Source organism: Drosophila kikkawai, chromosome 3R, assembly GCF_030179895.1.
Source record: "Drosophila kikkawai strain 14028-0561.14 chromosome 3R, DkikHiC1v2, whole genome shotgun sequence".
Classification (NCBI taxonomy): Eukaryota; Metazoa; Arthropoda; class Insecta; order Diptera; family Drosophilidae; genus Drosophila; species Drosophila kikkawai.
The window spans coordinates 12,146,732-12,165,542 of NC_091731.1; the positions used below are offsets into that span (position 1 = coordinate 12,146,732).

The 18,811-nt window shown below is 38.1% G+C and overlaps 1 protein-coding gene across 4 annotated transcripts in view; it reads left to right on the forward strand.

Annotated features, from left to right (window-relative positions):
• Positions 1 to 18,811, forward strand: part of LOC108073236 (uncharacterized) — a 36,836-nt gene that overhangs the window by 11,265 nt on the left and 6,760 nt on the right. For 2 of the 4 annotated variants that reach the window (XM_017164785.3, XM_017164786.3), the window contains exon 2: positions 6,028 to 6,081. The gene's annotated coding sequence lies outside the window, so the exon portion shown is untranslated. Of the gene's footprint in view, positions 1 to 4,914; positions 4,983 to 5,126; positions 5,144 to 6,027; positions 6,082 to 18,811 lie in introns of those variants that run through there. The other 2 variants (XM_070286820.1, XM_070286821.1) reach the window with 2 other exon arrangements.

Sequence of the window (18,811 nt, forward strand, 5' to 3'; positions counted from 1 at the left end):
AATTTTTGACTCTTTTAAATCATTTTAGCTGCCATATATTACATATTATAAATTACATTACGCTCTTTTATTAACAATTTGAGACAATTCCTTTTAAAATTCTTAAATTACCATTGTTTTCAAATACAACTACTTAAAACATTAATTTGACATCAAAAGTATCTACAGCTCTGTACATTTGATGGATAAAACCCACGCCTGATCTGTATATGGAACACAGTTGTTGACTGCCATCTATCTATATTTGTATCTACATATCTGCCTCTGCACATTTCGCAATTTGTGTTGTGTTCTGTTCTGGTAATTTCCTAGTTATTGTTGCGCAAATACAGGTCCGCTTGAATGCAGAAAAAAAGCTGTACTAAGTCCGATATTACAAAATATTAGCATAGAGGAAAATAATCCCCCTACGGTGCGGGATATCTGTTTCTGTTTCTGTTTCAGTGTTGTGTTTTCAGTTATTACTCATTTAATATGCAGCGGCATATGAAATTGTGCATAAATCAGAGAATTCTTGGGGCTTGGTCGCTGGAGTTTCTTTCTTTCTGATATATGATCACGGGATGATATATGAGGGGGCTATTAGATTAGTTCTTTAATGACTGCGAGTGCTGGAAAATTGATTGTCCCGACGCGATGCGCGATGTTCGATGCTAATAAAAAATGGAATCGATGAAGTCCGACTCTTTGTTGGTTGGATAAAAAAAAAACAGAAGAGGTGTCTTAGAACATAGACAATGGAAACATACCATAAAAATTCCAAATCCAGCTTAAACTTAACGTTTGTTTTTTCTATTCCACCCCGTCTTCTGTTTGTTTCCTAACTAAGCGTTAAAACATTATAAATACCAGTGGTTTCCAGTGTCTAGACTCTAGACGATGGCGGAGGAGTTCTGAAAATCTCCAAAACCTGTTTCGGCCAACAAAATTAACACGATGGCCGGAGGGATTTGGGATTTGGAAACAAAAACTTGCATTCTTTGATCGGATGGAAAATGAAAACTGAAAAGCCGAAACACTGAAACACCGATTTCGGGGGAGAGATGTGCATGTGTTTAGGACTGGTTTTCCCTCGCGGTCTTTCGCACCTTTGATGTTGGTTTTTAATGCTCTGAAAACGGAGGTTGGGGTAGGGTTGTCCATCCATCCAGTAATGTCTACGAGAATTTGACTTTGTATAATCGAATTCATGGAATTTTTCCCAACTTTAGGCGCGGCCCAGCTTGGCTTGACTCGGCTCGGCTCGGCGAATGATCAATCAAGTGCAGCATCAGCAGAGGCAGATGAATACCTAATGAGTACGGGTTGACTCACAAACACACCCAATACACGTAGATATACCCACAGTCGCAGTCGTAGGCCCAAACTGGTTTAATTGATTCAAATGAAGACGACGGCGGCAGAGACGCTGAATGACGTTGGCCGTCCGTCTGTCCGGCGGAGCGGCTTAAGCTTAGCTTTTGTTGCCTTTTATACGGATTTCAGTAATATGTAAATCGATGCATGACAATCCCAACTCAACTCAACCCGGCTCAGATCTCCCCCGGTAGCAGTCAGTCCCTCGAACGTCAAAATAGAAAACTTGCAAATCACATGCCACAATTGCTGTCGATTGTTTGTTGCTGCTGCTGCTGCTGCTGGCGTGTCATGCAACGTTTTGTGCTCACCCCCTTGTGGCCGCACTCGTGTTGTGTTTGTGTTTGTGTTTATAATTGTCTCAGTTGCAGCAGCCCCCTCGCTGCACCCGCCTCTGTGTATTGTGTTTGCCGTGCACTTGGCAGTCAGGGGCGTTCGCTGCCCCCTCACTTTGAACTCGGTAATCGGACTGTGGTTGCACTAAGCACGAAGGGTATGCATGCAGCAGGTGTTTGATCCCAATAGGGAGCTAGAAATCTTTAAGAAAATGTTTATATTATATTATCAAATTCTACGTCTCTCTATGGTATCTGTCTGGCTAATTTGGTTTTCCTCTTACTATGGCTTTCTGGAAATCGTGAAAAATAAAGTACAATATATCTCTGCAAGTGAATTCTCACAAAGTTAGGGTATGCAGGTCTTCGTTTCTAAAAGTCTTGTAATATACGAGCAATATAAATAAATATACCTGAGAATTTAATGTTTATATATTATTATCAACATTAAATAACCGTGATCTACTTAGAAACCTTTTGATCTGATAAGTATAACTTTATGTGAGTTATTTTATCTCTCGATAAATCAATTGACTAAAAGCAAATAACTTGCAAAGGTTGTCATATTTAAATGCTCTTTAAATTATATATAATTAAATTCTGTCTGCAATTAGCATCCAACAATTTAATAAGTTATAAATATTTCATTAACTAAAAAACTAATTCCGTTTTCTAATCTTAAAATTGTAATTAAACTTTACTTTATAACTGAAAGTTTATTTAGGTTTTCTGTAATTGTGTACTAACAAATAAATCAAGTTAATATTATCGTTTATTTCTATGCGAATTTATTAGCTATTCAACATTTACAAATCAGATTTCTCTCTTTGTTAAAGGAAAGATAGTCAATAAACCCTTAATTTTTATTATCAGCAGATTTTTAAAACCCAAAAAGGTACTTAAATTCTCTAAAAGAGCATTCAAAAATGTGTCATACCTCGTCTAGACCTACTTATTGCTCTCATTTAAGTAATTTCTCAGTTTATTTTGCGGTCAAAGTTGACTGACAGTTCCCATGTGAATGTCAATTGCGGCTGATCCCCCGACTGGCCGTCTGCCCTTCTGACTTTGTGTTGTTTTCCATTCAATTATTGAAATTAGCCCGGCTTGCTAATTGCTGAAAGATGCAATTAGAGCTGCTCAGACCTCGCTTGGCGACAGATGCACAGAGATAAAGATAGTTGGGAATCGATGGGGGGGTTCACGGGTCACACAACTGGAAAAGGCGCGTCAGCGATCTTTTGTCCAAAAAATAAAATATAAGAAACAGAAGGCAGGTAGGTAGTAGGATTTTCCTTCTGTTTGGGAATGCATAAAGATATTACCAATCCACCCTCATAATTCGTTGGACGGAAGTCGGAGCGGAGGAGCGGTCATAAATACCTAATCTTTATGGACAGTGGGAATCAGGGACTTGACTTGTTTATGCCTCATCCATAGAGTGTGTCTTTATCCCACCACTAATTACTTGTCTCGGTCTGCTGGGGCACAACAAGCCAGCAAACGCACAGACATTCCCTAACTCAAGATCAGGATAAGATGTTTTGAGTCTTTGGCGTGTAAATGCCCCGAGATCCTGTCCCTGTTCAAAGGCATTCAAATGCGAAAGGCAGAGCGCAATTCGAAGGCCTTCAGGTAGAGCTCTGCCCAGCGGAGCCACTAAATAAAATCATTAAAAATAATGAACGCACTTCCGTTGCAATTGTCGGGGTCTTAGAACTTCTTTACACAACATTAAAGTGAGGCAGCCACGGGGAGAGTCTTCCAACTTTGTGGTCTACACCGGGAGGAATCTATCATAGTAGCTTGGTAGCAAAGCAACCTCTTTACTTACCTAAACTCAAGGTTCATTTCTTACCGTGTACAGGGAGTAGTACCCGTAGTATGCCGCACAAATTAAAAGGTAGAAATGTTCCCTCCTCGAAAAACCCAGAACCCAACTCGTTGTCGAACCCGTTGCCGGGCTGTGCTCGTTCGACTGTCGTGAGTGGCTCGACAATTGCAATTACATGTGTAAGATTGTTCTCAGATGCCGCTGAGCCCAGGCCCGAAAGGAGAACGATGTGGGGGCATGGGCATGGTGGAACGGAAATAAAACTCACTCCTCCCCGGCCGTAAAACAAAGGCAATGCTGGTTACTTGATTGTGGGGGCTGGACGACACATATAAATTATCAACGACACAGCCCAGTCCCAGATCCGAACTCTAGCTCAAATCCCAGCCCATTGCCGGCGGAACCGGGCCTGCTAGTTATGCATAGATACAGATTCGGAATCAGAAACATGAAGGCTGCTGCCGTCCTGGATACAGGTACAGCCTACGCCAAAGTGGAGCCTCATCGGGCTCATCGTTTATGCAATTGGTTTATGGGCCAGATATTGTAAACTTTATGGCTGATCGATATACTTGGACGGAGCTGTGTCATGAGGAAAGTGTAAAACTGGAACAAACACCAAACGAATGTAAAAGATAATAAACTCGAAATGGAATATGGGTTTATATACTTGTTATAGAAGCTAATTCAGTTGACATAATTTGTTATTCAATGTTAAAACCAGATTAATTGTAGCTTTACTTTTTGTATAAAGCCAAATTTAATACATTTCTAAGCAAACAAAGGTCACATCTCAACCATCATTCTAATAAATTTATAGGAAAAAAGCATAGAGAGGGGAAGTTATTTGTTTATTCAAATTTAAGGTCAGACTTTAATCAAGCTTTACATAGTCTTTTTCCCCTGAGCGCAAACTCTATCAGTCACTCTCTATATTCTTGGCCGCAAAAATGATTGATGAAGGTATCGACGAAATTCTAGGTGAACTATTATGTTAATTGATTGTAAATTCATATTTAATGCTCGAATCAACCTTAAGAGCCGCCGAGGCAGGAACACACATTACCCCAGTGTGCATTTTTTGATCACCGCAGGGAGCTACATGTCTGCGGATGCCGAGTGCCGACTGTCGAATGTCGAATGTCGGACTCTCGAATGTCCAAATTGATTTAGCATTCCGGGTGCCATCATTATATCTGACCCAATTGCCCGTCCGGAACTGTTACAGTGTGACACATTTCTGGTGGCAAAGATCAATTTGGTTTGGCCGCTGGAAATGGACCACGACCATGTCGCATTGGATTCGCTGCCAAGAGCTAACTGGGAATCGAATGGTCTGGATGGGGGCTGTGGAGTGTGGCGGTTTAGTTGTTCCTCGGTTTGTTTACACAACTGTTGAAACAGTGGCAAAGTGCGGAATCATGTTGCGGCATTGTTTGGCCGGCCGGACTTTCCTAGTTTGTTTTTCTCTATTCTACTACTGCTCTTTTTTTTTTCTCTGTTTATTTTCTTAAGTTTTAACATTTTTTTAACCTTTATTTTATGTGCTTTATTAGCCGCACTCTCCTCGTAGGTATTTGCCCAATGACAACAGTTGCCGACGTCTTCGGGAAACAAGGTCAGGCCCAGAACTTTCCAAAAAACAAAAGTAACAAGCGGAGATACGCAGAATCTCTGGCGGAGAACAAACAATTAGTCAGGGAGTGGCCTTTGCCATTTGTATCTGTATCCGAAACCGGGCGGCGATATGCGCACTTTTTCACACCACTCTTCTGGGTTAACGTCGGCGTTAACGCGCACGTTAAGCGTTAACGCTAACCCGTTTGCCGGGCCAATTACCCCGCCCCATAACCCAGCATGAATATCGCTTAAAACAGAATAAAAGTGCCTCGACAATTGCTTGATTCATGGCTTAAACAGCGCTGGGGAAATGGGGAGCCCGACACCGAGCCCGAAACAACCTACATAAAGTATCTCTCGCTCTGTATCTGCGTCTGTATCCGCACTTGTATCTCGTATCTGCACTTGTATCTGTCTGTATCTCTCGGCTTGCCGGCTCTGTGACGCATCTGTGCGATCCCAAAAGAAAACTGCAGGCTGACTGGCCGCGGAGTCTTGGAGCTCTTGGCTCTTGATTGCTCTTGATTGGCTTTTGTTTTGCTTTTCCTCCCATTGTGCAAGTTTTGATTTCGCCTCGCGTTTTGATTCGATTTTGATTTTGATTTCGCTCGCTGTCTGTCTGGGTGAAGAGTGTGTGTTTATTTTCATTTTCAATAAATCGCTCCATAATTGCACTCCGGGGGGGATTACCAAAGGCACCCCGCAACCCCCTTCCAGATCGATCGGAAAGTGTTCGTGTGAAAGCCGCCGTCAAATTATCTCATTTCACGAGGCGTGTGAAAACATTTTTGATCTTCGCATTTCCAAATTGATAAATCTTTTGTGTTATTTTTATTCGTTTCTTCAAATATTTTAATAGTTTCTTTTGTTTATCTCTTGCAGGCCCACTTGACACACCTCAAAGGCGCTTCAATAAATATTTGTGGAAGTTTTAAGGTAAATATAAACCCAAAGAAATGTTACAACAAAAATTCCAGAAAAACCAGTGTGGATCACCCGACTAAGCACACTGGGCTGCAGGAAACTATTCATAACCCATAAGTCGCCACTGCTGGTGGGGCATTAGTGCTCGAGGCACGCAAACTTTCGCACGGCTCACTGCTCGCATTGAGAACCTTAAATATGGGTCAATTACTCATAGAACGACTGGGGAGAAAAACAAATTTCTTGCATAACTGTTGACGTAGTACAATTTACTGGTCGTAAAGCATCCTATAAATGCGTGTACTAGGGGTATACTTGTCCAGAAATTAGTTAGATGTTCTGATAAAGGTGTATCTTAGTTAGATGGTTCCTTTCTAGTTTCCTCTTTTATGAGGTATTTTTAATGAAAGTCTTTACAAGATGGTTGAGTAAGTTTGCCATACAAGCTTTAAGAGATCATAAATCTCACTTGTATTAATAAATACCCTTTAGTATCTTAAACTTCTACTAAGTATCTTAAAGTCGGTTGAGTCAATAACTCATCTTAAGCTCTCTAGATTTAGCTTCCGTTCAGTTCTAATTGCCGCTGGTCATACTCCTCTTCGGATATATGTTAGGCCCAGGGGATATACGGCGGCCTAACTGTTGAGAGGCACTTAAATGCTAATTTGCCGAGCTGACCAACCGTTGCTGGCTGCCGGCTTTACTGCTCTTGGCCTGCCTTTCAGCACTTTTGCACTTTAATTGCACCGAGGGACCCCTCTTGAGAGTTGGCCCTTTTAGCCAGGTTTTCTTTCTTTTTTTGCTCATCGTCTTAACTCATTTATGCTGTATCGATTGCATTTCCACGCACATGAAACGGGGTCGCCAGAGATCGACGATCTGTATCTGTTTCTTGGCCTGTTTTTGCAAAATCTTGATTTTGTTTCGTTATTAAATCATGTCCGTTTGAGGGGACATCCGTTCGGTGTTCATGCATCGATAAATCTTTGAATTATACAACATTTAAAATGCATTAGAGACGTGGATGCTGACGGGTGATTGTTTCGTGATCGAGCCACAACAATGTGAATTTGTCAACGGAAACGATCTGCGACATCGGGACAGTTGCGAACAATTGCTCACATGCAATGTGAGTACGAGTGCGAGTCCGAGTATAATTTGTTTAGATCATAAATTTGCGTCATTTTCGGACTGCTGAAACTAATCTGCAATAGCCTTTAATTGCACCATCATTTCCTTCTCTGATCTAACTCGATTAACTTTAGAGCGAACTTTTCCTATTCCTTAAGCTGGCGAGATGGTTTGACTAATCGCCTTAATAAAACTAATCGGCTCAATGGACCACTGATCACCTGCAATCAAATCGGGTCTAAGTGGCAGCAAGTTCAGGTTACGTAAGCCTCCAAATGAAATGCGAACTCTGAACTTGAGCAAGCAAGTAAATAATCAAATAAACAAAAAAATGAATGGCCAAGCCTGCGCCAATATGTTGACAAATTTGAATATAAATATATTCGCTCGTATGCAAATTTGAATTGTTTAACAAAGTTGACAAAGAAATGTGGTCATGACGAAAGATATATGAAGTAATAAATCAATATGTTCGGTCGTGACAGTGATTCCCAGAATTTTAAAAATTACAAACGAATCACAACAAATGGGTTATTTTGAGGTGACTTTTTTATATTTTACCCTTAATAACAGGGGAACAGAGGGGAATAAACCGAAAGTAATTGTTATTTTTAAGAGGAACAAGAAATCTTTTTTTTTAATACTATATTTTTATATTTTACCCTGTTATTAAGAGGAGAATAAACCGAAAGTAATTGTTATTTTTAAGAGGAGTAATACATCTTGTATTTAAAATGTTTTTGCAGAACCCTAACCCATCCACGTGCCTAGAACTTTCTCTAGAAATAGTTAAAGAACATTAATGGCCAAACTTTCCTCTGAAACAAACTCGTTTCACTTTTTCTCATCGCAAATCTGAAGCTGGATAAAAGAGGTTCGGCTTCTCCGGCGGCTTATCTTATTCTTCGCTTAATTTTCACTTGCGTTTTTGCATTAAATTTTATGTCTCCGGACATGGACATGGACTTGAATTTCACCTGGCCGCGGCACGTAGCCAGCCAGATAGACATTTGACACATCACCTGACATGTCAGGCTGTCATTTCGGCTGCGGTGAGTGAGAGTTTTCCTCGACAGAAATTCTTGCAGTAAAAGTAAATACAATTTGGTAAGGAAAAGAGAGCTCAAGATCGGACACTGGACAGCAGGTGGCAAATTGTTTTGGCACATGCCAAACGCAAAAGAAACCGAAAAAACAGACCAGCTTCTGCTTAGAGCCAGACCTGTCTGGATTCGCCAACAAGATAAAAATAAAACCATTATAAATTCATTTGGCAAAAAACTTTGCTTTGCTTTGATAATTACTGCTGGTGAAGCTGGTGATGGTGGAGGGGCGCTCCTCTATAATTTTTTCGTGAAATGTGCGTCAGCAGAAAATGTTTTTTTATCCCCGTGCTCCATGCTCGACGCGTTTCGTTTGATCTGGACAGCAGCAAACTAGACAAACCACAAAAGGCCAGGCCAAAAAAAAAAAAAAGAGCCTCAGGTGATAAGTTCATTTATTTATCTGTTATTTTTGTGCGCTTTTTCTTTTAATTTTATCCGACGCGTGCTTCTTGGATTTTGTGTTAATTCGTAATAATTAATTTGAGAATGTGCAGAAGCCGTAAATGAAGCGAGGCTAATAAATTATTTATGAATCGTGAACACGACCAGGGGGGGAATACGGGAAATTCCCAAATACAACGCAAAACAAAGATTATGGCAAAATTCTAAGAAATAAATGTGGGTAGTAGGGAATAAAAAAAACCCCTTGTACTATTTTTAATATTCGAAGAACAAAGATGGAGAACGAGAAAAACGTATTAATACATTATTTTATATTTTTAATTGCTTTGTTTTTTGTTTATTTAAATTTAAATATTTTATATTTAAAGCTCTGAAACTGTTTATTTAAACAATATCTTAGCTGATCCTTAATTTGTGTGTTTCAGGACTCTACTCACTTTGCAGCATTCCGTGCTGTTGAGCTTGACTGCTTGGGCCGTCCCCTTATAAATAAATATATTTTGTTAATACATTTTTTTAACCTGTTCATTTGAATATGTTTTACATTAGGCTTTCAATTTATTGTGAGTGCCAGGGTTTTCGTATTTAGCTTTCAGCCGTTGCGCTGACTGCACAATTACTTAGCCAATCGAGTGAGGCAACTCCGGCATACCTAAAATTGCATTTAGCCAAACACGGAAGATGCCACCAACATTCAATTATTCACATATTCACATATTCGCATATTCCGACCGCAAAAGTTGCGTGTGCATCGGACTGGGTTTGTGTGCCTCGAAATTGCATTCGGTGCAATTACAACTCCGGCAAATCGGCTGTCACGGAGGTCCGATTAAGCGGCTTAATGTCCGGAACGGGTCTCTAAATATAAAATCTAAAATTACATTTTTAAAAACAACTTTGAAGAGTTTACCTCATTGTCGTTCGTTACCTTTGTCCTGTCATTTATTTGAATGACATTACCTAATTCTTGCCTATTGCTATTCCACTATATATTTTCTTACGTGTGTTTAATCTATCTTGTACTTTGAGATACATATTTTCAATTTCTACTGGAAACTGCGCACTTTTTAAAATAAAAAAAAAAGTGTTCTAACGTGCTTGTGCCATATAGTGTGGGATTTATTACCCCGTCAGTGTAATGACTAATTAAGTACTTTGTGTAATGGAAGCCTATTAAATAAACACAGGCTTTGAGTTATACCGGGAAGGTGGAGAATCCTATTTAGGCTTACTGAATTATATATTTGTGTTTTACAAAATTATCAGAACTTGTTCTAAAATCGGAGACTTGATTTAATCCACTGTAACTAAGCTGGAAGTTTACAATGTTCTCTTACTTAAATATAATCAAACTGGTTTCTTGCAAAGCTAAGTAATACATTCGTGTGAGTTTCAACAAATTTTCATTTCTTAGAATTGTTAAATATGTCTCACAAATATTTATTTTTCAGGTGTTGATGAAAAATAAACGAATTCTTGCTTATTATTGCTCTAATTCCTTAAACCTCGGCTCCAGTATTATTTTCCCCAAATCTGTTTTATTTATCAAGTAAACAGTCTCAGTGCCTTGAAAATAAAATGATTATTTTTCGTTTACTTAATCAGTTCTTGAATTTGTTACATTTTGCTCGGTTTTTGTGTAAAATTTGGCGGCTTTTATGGATTTACAGATACGTTTTCGTTTACCTAATTTTTTAGCGATGAAATACACTGATTTGTTTTTTAGCATGGCAACAAAATACGTATTATCAACTCATAAATCCAAAGCAAGTCACTTAATTTTAATTTAATTCGTTTTTATTGTGCCATATATTTTATTCGGAGTTGCTTGGTTTTGGTATTTGGCAATTTTTCCTTCGAATTAATTTCATGCGCATTTGTTTGTATTATTTTTTGTTGAGCTCTTTTTATTTATTATTTTTTCGTTATTGAAATTGGAATGGCAAGTGGAATTTGTAAGCAATTTGAACGTTAATTGAAATTCAATGCAGGTACAAGGAGGAGGCACTAAAAGAGCGTCAGGCAAGTTTGCGCCAATTGCAATGCAAAATTAGCTACTCTTTATTTTCTGTGAGATGCATTTAAATAGCTTGAGTAATGAGAGGAAAGGTAACAAAATATATATGAAAATTTTGATAAGCAAACTGATTTATTCAGCATATATTTTCATAAATACAGGCTCTGTATTATTTAATATTTTATTATTCCCCAGAAAAGGATATGTATTTTCTGTATTTTTCCTTTTGCCGGTTGCCTTTTCTTGTCATATTTTAGGTCCAACTTTTTGAATTTTTTTTAAACTCTTATCCTTTTAAAAAACTTTATCTTGTTCAACTTCTTTTGGATTAACTTTGCCATCAATCAGTTGCTCGAAACAGAACAAAAAACGTATAAACAATCAAGAACCGAGACCCGCAGAACCCTTCCCTTAGCCCAAGGCTTCCCCTTAACCTGGTCAGATGGCCATAATGCGGTTTTTTGGGCAGATGAATGCATTTATTAGCCCGGCCTCAGCCAGATACCACAAAACCAAAACAAAACAAAGCCTCAAATGGTACATTTTTAGTGAGTTGAAAAAAAATTAAAATACAACCAAACAAAATGCAGAGTTTTTCCACAAAAATTTTCTCACGTAACAAGTACACACCAGCCAGAGAGACGGAGCGGGAAAAACATTTCCAAGTTAGCTGGGCAAAACTGAAAACCAAAAACCAAAAACTGAAAAGCCCGACAAGACCGGGCCAAGCAATTTACCTGGCCTGGCCTGGCCTGCTGCTGCTGCATGTGTGTGCCCGTGGCCAGCAACTTGTTGTTGGCCAATTTTTTGGCGTCTGCGCAATCCATAAGAGGGCATTAAAGTTGCTGCCGTTGCTGGTCGATTCTAAATATCAGGCAAGGCGATTGCAAGTAGCTACCAGTCGAGGCACACACAAAGAAAATGTATACATGTATATTGATTTCAAAATAATTGTATTTATTTTAACAAAAAGCTATAGAAGGGAGTGGTAGTAATTACTGATTCAAGGATAAACCCTAGCCATTCCGTTAGTCTGTTAACTGTGTGAAATATTTATATTTGAAGGGATATGTTTGTTTATTTTCTAGTAGCTTTCAGTACTTAATAGCTAAAGCAACAAGGAAAAGGTTTAAGAAGGAATTAGGTAAAGTTTTTAGGCTGTTTGATCAAAGGGAAATTAGAATTACAATATTAATTGATACTCAAACTAATTAGTATCCCTTCAATCTTCGCCAGAGATCTAAAATTTCTCAAAGTGCATATGAAAAAAAAAAAAACAACAGCCTTGGCTAATGGCCAGTCAACGGCAACTGACATGGGCGATATCGGCCAAGTCTCGTAGCTCAGCTCAGCGCTCTCTTGGCCAGGACGGGCTTAATGGCTCGATGGCCTTTCGCTGCATGTGTGCCTGCAATTTGCCGGCCCAGGAGTTAGTCATACACTTTTTTTGCCCAGCCCGCTTATCTTGGCCAAGAATTTGACTCTTGCTCTTTTGGGGGGCTGCCCAGGCATCCATACTACATACAGATATTGTGGCGGAATTTCAGTGGAAAATTTTCACACGAAATTCAACAAACGCTCGTTAATTGCTTGACAAAATAAACCTTTTCGCGAATAAAAAATCGAATGGGCCCGTCGATAAAGAAGCGAGTAAATAGCCGACAAGAATTGGCATTGGACACCCGCCAGCTCTCTTTGATATGTCAAATTATCATTTTGCACAATCACCTCGATCACTTCGGTGTCAGCCACTCGTCTGTTAAGGGTGTCACCGCGAAACACCTATGGGGAATTCGTATACTCGGTTGTTTGTACTTGAGGCACACAATTGAAGCTGGGTGAGAAACAACAAATTACAAGAATATACAATGTCCGGGGTTTTTGTGTTTGAATTGTTACCCCTTCCCCTTCTTTGTGAAGTTTACACAAAGCGAATTCGTAATGTTTATGCCCAGTTGTTTCTTGATTTATCATATTATTACTAGTTCCTAATAACACGTGTGGCTGCAGGCAGCCACCATCTGTTATTATAACATATTAATTGAGGAATGGAAAGTTATATTGCATGTTACCTAGTTATTAGTGGACTTGAGCTGGAGCTTTGAGAAATAGTTTAACAATAATCTTGCAAGCTGATTGCATTTTCTGCCATTATTAGATGATTTTCATAGGTGAAAAACAAGAGTTGTAACGTTATAAGACAGGATTTCCTAACTCTAATAATCAAGCCAACATGATAGCTATGATATCCCCACCTAAATCCTCATTAATTCAAAGCCATGTCTGCAAACAAGCCAATTATCGTCCACACATAAAATAATTATAATAATGATGACAGCAACCCTTTGGACAGAGCCAGGCATGAAGTCATCTCGCGTCCATTCCAGACGTCCAAAATACATATGTATATCTAACGACGCCAAGCCACCATACCTGGTCGATTGGATCACAAATTGTAAAGCGATTCCTTCTCTAATTGTGCAAAAATGTTGTTTACCAACTGGCCATTCCCTTCTCGATTACCTCCTCCTCCTCCTCCTCCTCCTCCGCCCATGTAAGTGGCTGTAAATATTTGCCATCGAACGCCGATTAATTTTCACTTTCCGCTTATTGAGGATAACCAGCCCAACCCGTCCCGTGTAATCGTTAGCGTTTTAATGGATTCTGTTAGAATAATAAATTCGATTTAATCAATTTTTTTTTGTGCAAAGCGGTGGCTCTACCTGTTCGACTTGTTGTATGTATTATTATTAATCGATGATGCTCACACGCCGCGCTCATCAATTGTCCCAGCGGGCCAAGCTCTTTTCTTTCCATATGCTAATTATTATACTTTATTAATTTTATTAACTCTTAGCGGCAATCAAATGCGCTTTTGGCATTTCTCTCTTTCTCGATCGTATCTAGTTTAAGTTTGTTTTTCGATTTTTGTTTCATTTTCGTCGTTAGCATCGGGGTGATAAATAAAGCTGAAAATCGTGTCCGCGCGTTCTTGAGCCTTTTATTTATGGCATTCATCATTAGACGGCGTCATGATTTGAATGAATAAATAGATGGCTCGATCGGGATGTGGCTCCCACTGAATAATAAGGAGCGTGTCCAGAGTGATCAGCTTGCTAAGCCCCCTGTACTATGGAGGAGAAGACCAGTTCCGTGTTTGGAAATACTTTAACTTTGTTTACCACTAACCTCTGTTGTTGCCTAACCATCAGGGAGGGGATTATATATTTATATTTCTCCAATGCGCCCCGAGAGAAACTCTCTTTCCCACACAGAGCGGTTCGGTCTATAAGTCCCCGCGTAAGCCGATAATTGTAATTCCTTGGCCAACTTTTACCGCCTCTGGCTCTGTGGATACCCGTGCACTCGAGTCCACCTATCACCTATCAGCGGCAGATAAGATTGAAAAAACTTAATTAAAAACAGCAAATGGGGCAACAACAGAGCCAACATAAGAAGCACAACCAACTCGAAAGTCAATTAATAACAAAGCAACTGCAATCCACTCAAATGTCAAACGGTCATCACTAAGTGGGCTCGGAAACGGCGGGGATTCTCGGCCTGAAAAATGCAGCCACTTTGGTGAATCTTTAGGCTTATTGCTTAATTGGCTGGCTCGGAAACTGTAGTCATTACAAGAGCCTGTAATGTTGTAATATATCTTTTCTTTCTCTAGGCAGTGTAATAATTAGTAGGGGGATTACATGCAACATAAGCCACATTTACTATGGAATAAATGGAGATTTGAGGTTAAAATAGTTTTAAAATTTATTTTAAAAAATCCTGTAGAATACTACCTTTGATATATAATACGGAAATAATATTAATTAAATATTTACATAGGAAATTCCTCCTGGGAAGTGCTAGAGAGATCACTAGAGATATGAAATCCATATAAAAGCTGTCCAAAAGTATGCAATGGAATGTATGCCCTAACAAATTCTGTGTGAATTTGATTTGTTTCTTGAATTGTAAGATTTTCTATAAAGGATTTGTAAACCCTAAGAATGAAAACCCCTCATAAATTAAATGTCTTAAAAGTTACTGAGATGTTTCAAGATATCTCCTACTTGTAAACTTTTAAATATGTATTTATAATTTATTTAAACCTTTCTCAATTGGAATTACTAACTAAAACCAGCTGGGTTAGAGCAATAACTCAGAGAATTTCTTGGCCGGTGGCAGGTGGTCTTGTAAATTGCCAAACCATATTGTTGCAATTCCTGCACTGCAAAGAGGAAACTTTGAGGCTTTGTTGAATGTTGGATTGTTTTTGAGTTGCTGTTGCACGGCATGCAATTGTTGCTGCTGCTGTTGCAGTTGTGTAAACGCATACAAAACACACATTAGGCATCATTTTGCATGTTTAGCATGTTTTGCATTTTGTTATTGCTCAATTAACCCGCTTAGACGGCATTTTTCTGGCTGCTAATAAATTTTGCCAGCCTACACCACTAGAGTGGAGGGTGCATGCAAGTAAAGGGTTCAGGGGATTGGCAGGGGGGCAATGACAAACAATTTACATGGGTTTTTTTTATGGCACGCCTACAAATGTACCATTGTGTCGTCGTGACTGGCGACAAATGTTTGGCAATAAATTTATATGGGAAGTCTTCTGTATGCCTCCGTCTATATTTTTCGCCAGATAAGAGTACGCAGAAATGTCTTTAATAATAATTAGCAAAAATATCAAAGGGGGGGCTTAACTTTCACCCCAAAGACAAACACCGATTGCCTGGCGGCGATTGCCTCTTTAATTAAATCATTTTTTGTGCATAAATATTTGCCGTGTCTTAGGCAGATAATTCTCTTGAAGCTCCATTGTTTGTCTTCTTAAAAGGTTTTTTGTTTTTTTTTTCTGTATTCTGCGAGGCAAATATGCATAAATTATAGGTGAGAATTCGGGGACCATATATACTGGTTAACATTTCGGGGACTGCACTTTGGAATTGTTAATAATGTTTTCGACCAGCAAAAGGGTAAAAATAAAATACGAAATGTAAACAAAATGATGTCAAGGCATTCACTTTCAAAAACAGCAAGAAATTTTAATACGAAATAAGAGAGCGAGAAGTACGCGGGCATAAAAAGTATATATAATTTATGAAACAAAAACCTGCTGCTGCTGCATTGTGTTGGTTAAACTTTTGAGCCCCCATTAAGACGAGCCGATCCCCGAAGAGGAGGCCCCATTAAACCGAAACATAGTCTCGTAAATCTTGTGAACTTGCAATGCCCGAGCTCTATAAAAAATATATGTTATGTAGTATCATCTCTACAGCTGCTACTGCCAACTTTTTATGGAATAATTTACTTTTATTCTGTCTTTAAACGAAATTAAAGCAAATTGTTGAGTTTTTACACACTATTAATTGCCTTTGGAGCCTTAAATACTTATGAATTTCGAGTGAATTTTCCTCCATCCCGAAAGACGTAGGAGAAAAGACACAAAAGTCAATGTCATTTGTTTCTTTGTTTCACTTGCGAGATGAGAACTGAATTTTTAATTTGTTTTCAAAGTGAGTTGGAGTCGGTGTCGGAGTGGGAAGGTTATGGCGGTGGATATGTAATCCACATAGAGATGGTCATGTGCGATTGTGTGTAATGGCGGAATTATGCGAATAATAGGTTCTTAGAAAAGCAATTTGTATATTTGCCCGCATATATAATGATCAATTCCAGGCACACACCATCTGGCAGAGCCAAAAATACAAATTTCTAGGCTCATAAGCATTTATTTGCTTATTAATTTTATGGCTTGAGTGTTCATTAAACAAAAGGGTAAATTAAAATTCAATAATTTAATTACTTATACACATTTAATTCTATTAATAGCACAAAATTTGGAAATATACTGAATTTTCAATGAGAGATTTCAATAAATAAGCTGCTAAATAATATTCTGTGACTCCTTTTATCTACCTCCAAGAATCACATTCCAATGTTTCTTGAAGAGATTTAGGTATTTGGGGTAATGATGCTGATTTTTCCGGGCCTAAAGCCGGCTTTGTCTCTCCCTCTGAGGTGTGTGTCTTTGCGTTGCCAATCAATTATAAAGAATGCAATTCTATACAAATTTATGGCATGCATTATGCTTTATTCAATAGTTCAATTAAATGCATTCCGAGGCGTTCGCACGTACGTACAGAGGAGAGCTTCCTTCAACTTACTCTCTATATGACGAGGCCTCCTTCTCCTCTCCTCCTCACCCGATCTTAACCAGCATTTTTGTTGGTGACAAACGCGCATGACACACATGCCCAAAAAAAAAAACAAAAGATTAAGAGAGAAAAAAAAAATACCCCGACGAATACAAATTGCGAAACTGTTTAATTTAGTTGCGAGTCACTTTTTTCGTATTTATTTTGAGACATTCTTGGGTGCTGCAGAGACACAGAGCCCGAGATCGCAACGTGCCTTAGACGGCGAATTCAGAATTTACGATTTATTTAACCTGACACACTGCATCGAAGCCTCCTAAGCCGCCACACACCGAGGACCATGCACTATGGGGAATTTGTCCATTTTTATGGTATTAATTAATAACTTTTAAACTAAGTGATATATTTCGAAACGGTTTTTTTTATTATAATTATGGACTCCATAAGAAAAGATTTTTGGAAAAATGGGCGTGGTTCCGCCCTCGCTTGACGATTTTTTTATTTTTATTTTTATTTTTTTAAGTGTATAAGGTGAATTTTTTTTTTTTTAAATAATATATTTTATAAACATAATAAAAAAAAATGCATTGTCTTAATTTTCAAGCTCTTTGTCAGATATAAAATAAAAAACGTAATTTTCATATTCAATTTCTTCATAAAAGAGGTCCAGGCCTCCAAATTCGCTAATAACTTCCATTTGGCACTTACATTAATGCAAAAAAATTAGCTTTTGCCTTTTAAACAGGTAAAATGATTTGACACATTAATATTTATATGTAATTAACTTGAAAAATGGTTTTTTCTTGGTAAAATTTGCTCGAAAAGACCTGCAAAAAAAATTAAATTACGCAGATTGTGCGGATTTGTGCACATTGAGACAAATTGCCTTTTATTTAGAATGAATGCCTCTACAACATATATCGGACGTACAGCAATACAAAGACATATATTTTTTATAGGTCTCTTTAAAGTTAAATATTTTCTCAAAAAAATTTCCTTAGAGGAACACTTAGAAAAATCTCAATATATCAGTAAGACACGCACAGATCAATGTATTAGTACACACAACACATAATAATTACCAGTACTATTGGTCTCCATCAAAACTTTAATCAAAAATTGGTTCTACTTTTTAGTTTTTCAATTTCAAAGTAACCGAATAAAAAATAGCTATTTTCAATCACGTGCATTTTGGCTACAACAGCCGACTTTAACAGTGGATAGGCTTAACAGTGCACTGTTAATTAACATTTCTGGTACTACATTTTATAGAGCCATATATTTTTAATATGTTTACATAAAAAAAACTCAAATATTTAAAGTTTTATAAAATGACTAAATACCACGGAAATGGCAAAATTCCCCATAGTGCCATGGCTAAATTGATATTTATGCCCCAGTGTGTGCGTGTGTGCCAGTGTGTGTGTGTTTTGGTAGTGTGGCCCACACTAAGTAAACATTAGAATCAACTTTTCAAATTTGCTGTTGACACAGTTTATGCCAGCAGACAATCCAGCAATCCACCAGCAACAACCAATCGTTGCACCTGAGCACCAGGTATTCAGATACTACAGTCGATCCTCGATAAATAAAGCAGGTAATCTGAAAAGGGTTTCAAGTAGAATTTTCTTTGATTGTAATTATTACAAAGAACAAAATCTAAAGCTTTTAATATTTATTTTTAATATTATTAGGTTTTTTATACTCTTGCAGGGTATCATAGTTTTAGTCAGAAGATCGAAATGCATTGATGGAGTCATTTTGGACCCTGTAAATCATATATATTCATGATAAGTATCAACAGCGGAGTCGATTTAGATAAGTTTGCAAGGAAAACAACATTTTGATGTTTTTTTTTTTTAATTTTAAAAGAGGTTACATCGTTAAAATTAGCACCAAATGTTATTTAAAATAAAAACACA